Below are 2,588 nucleotides of genomic sequence, written 5' to 3'. Positions count from 1 at the left end.
ACTTTTTAAAAAAGCTTTTACCACAATAAGTCCAAATTGTCTTATTTCAGCATCTTAAATGTATAATGTATAGCAGGGGTGTCAAACTCCGGTCCTGGAGAGCCGGTATCCTGCCTGTTTTAGATATTTCCCTCTTCCATCACACCTGGAAACCATTATATCATTATCAGGCTTCTGCAGAACTTGAAGATGAGCTGATCATTAATTGAACCAGGTGTGATGGAAGAGGGAAACATCTAAAACATGCAGGATACCGGCCCTCCAGGACCGGAGTTTGACACCTGTGATGTATAGGAACAGCTCTGAGCTGCCGACACAAATGTACATATTATGGTGGGAAAAGTGAGAGCCACGTATCAGGCTTACCTCCTGAGCTTTGCTCCTCTACAGGCTGCTGCTTTGAAGTGCCTTTCTTACATCTGGTCACAGGTTCCTCTCCTGGAAAACATTCATAGGAAACAAAATTATGTACGTGGCATGACTAAGAGTCTATACAGTCTAACTGATGATGTTCAGAATTACTGTGTATAGACTAAAGATGTTAGTATAATACAAAAAGGAAAATGTTAATGTGATCTAGCACACCAATCAGAAGCACAGATATACCTGCTGGAGCAGCTGGATCTTCATCTTCAGATGACTCCCCTGAGCTTTTTTCCACAACTACAGATTGGTCTTCACGATGGCAAACAAAGGCAATTTGTATCAAATGAAATATGCATGAATCAAAATTATAGAGGTGCACAGTTAATTTTGCCATTACAATTAATAAGTTCTTACCATCTGAGCTGATCAAGATTTGGTCCAGACTTTTCCCCTTGAATTCACACCATCGGTTCATTATGTGCTGGAAAAGCGTCACACGACGCATTAAACGGCCACTTTCATGTGAACGCGCACAATCTGAAGAAGGAAGTCTGACAAAGAAAGTTGATAACCACCTTCATGATAACCATTAACTCTAAGTTTTTAGGTTTTATTGAGCAGAGTTACACAAAGAAAGCCCGTCTATGTTGAACTGGCTTCGTAGTACAGCCGTCTGGTGTACTTGGCGTCAGAGCACATGCCGCTAATTAGCCGCTAACCGTTAGCAAACATAACATTAGCAACTAGCTAATCACCACCGTGAAGTCTGAGCACATCGACACACAGTTAGCTCTTTTTACATTGCTTTAACTCACATATGAAAACTATGCAAGTAAAATGAATAGCACAGTATTATACGGGTAGCAAAAATAACTCAAAACTTTAATGTCCAGTGTTAACCACCACGGTGCACGAGTGTGGGGCATTAATCTGGTCTGAACCGGATTTCGGAGCAGGTGTGGAGGCTAAACAGGAGCACTGGTTTTATGACACAGCACACACCAGAGTAACTCCGTGCGCAGTCACAAAGAGCAACAGAGATAATGGCGGGCCGAAATATTTCCAAATCAATACATAAAAATGGTAACCATAAAAAAATAAACACAACAAAAATACAGTTGTTTACAAGCTGTTGTGATGAACAGATAATTTTTTTTTTTTTTTTTTTTTTTTTACCTGAAATCACTACATAGACATGTGATCGGAGCAGGTGGGGGAGGGGAGATGGTTCTTGTTAGGACCATTTCACACACACATCATGTGGGGAAAAGATCCAGTCTATGGACAGATAATAGGGCAGAGGGATCTTATAAGGACCGCAGCTTGAACAGTGTTAGACTGGTATTGTTGTGGGTGACATAAACCCAGAAGAGGAGATGTCCTCAGAAACATGGACTTTAAAAATTTTATTTTAATTTAAAAGTCTGCACCCTTTCCACCTTCACTCTGTTGATATGGAAGTGTTCTGTGTCATGCTTCCAAGGCAGAGAGGAACCAAGTAAGTCAACTCGGAGAGTTAGGGATTCCTTTTAGAGTCTTGCACACAGACATTATGTTTGGTATGAAAATCTGCCACCCCCCACACCTTAGTTATATCAGTGTCATTATCACCATCACCTCTACCACCATCATCATCATCATCATCATCACCCATTGCCTGAAATGTAATTGTATGTCTAGGAAATCTATATACAATCCATAAGGTAATCACAATTTATTTCATATTTTTGTGGTCTTAAATTGATTAAAAATAAGTACATAATACACAAAAGCTATGTTGTTTTTTTTTTTTTTTTTTAAATGTAGTCAGTTACAAAATACATGTTATCTGTTTTGTAACTGTCTTTCATCGCTTCATTTTAATGTCTGACTCATACTTGCAGTTACATATGTTGGCCAAAGGTGGTGCACTTCAAATTTTTAAACACTGTTTTTACATATATTGGCCAGAGGGGGCACACGTCTTAAAACCAACACACATGCAAATGTAAAAATCCCTTCTTCTTGGGTTCATACCATTTTTTCTAGATTTCACCACTAGGCATGCTAATGAGCCATTCTCTATCAGATGCAATGGTTTTCCTTATTAGGACCATGATTTTGGTCCTAACTTGTCCATCGGTCCTAATATGTAAAGTACTTTTATGGGTTGATGTCCCAAGAAGTGTAGTAATGCAGGAACACACACACACACACACACACACTCCTTCTCCCACATGTGT

At 39.4% G+C, this 2,588-nt stretch overlaps 1 long non-coding RNA gene across 1 annotated transcript; it reads right to left on the bottom strand.

Annotated features, from left to right (window-relative positions):
* Positions 1-378: 378 nt before the first annotated feature.
* On the bottom strand, positions 379-826 carry LOC115416311 (uncharacterized). The gene is made up of 3 exons (XR_003934946.1): positions 781-826; positions 607-675; positions 379-438 (listed from the first exon to the last, which is right to left on the bottom strand). It is a non-coding gene; the product is annotated as an uncharacterized LOC115416311 (long non-coding RNA).
* Between the last annotated feature and the right edge of the window lie 1,762 nt (positions 827-2,588).

The sequence above is a fragment of the Sphaeramia orbicularis genome, unplaced genomic scaffold (assembly GCF_902148855.1).
Source record: "Sphaeramia orbicularis unplaced genomic scaffold, fSphaOr1.1, whole genome shotgun sequence".
Taxonomy (NCBI): Eukaryota; Metazoa; Chordata; class Actinopteri; order Kurtiformes; family Apogonidae; genus Sphaeramia; species Sphaeramia orbicularis.
The sequence above is the reverse complement of the archived record's forward strand: the minus strand, read 5'-3'. Positions and strand labels throughout refer to the sequence as shown.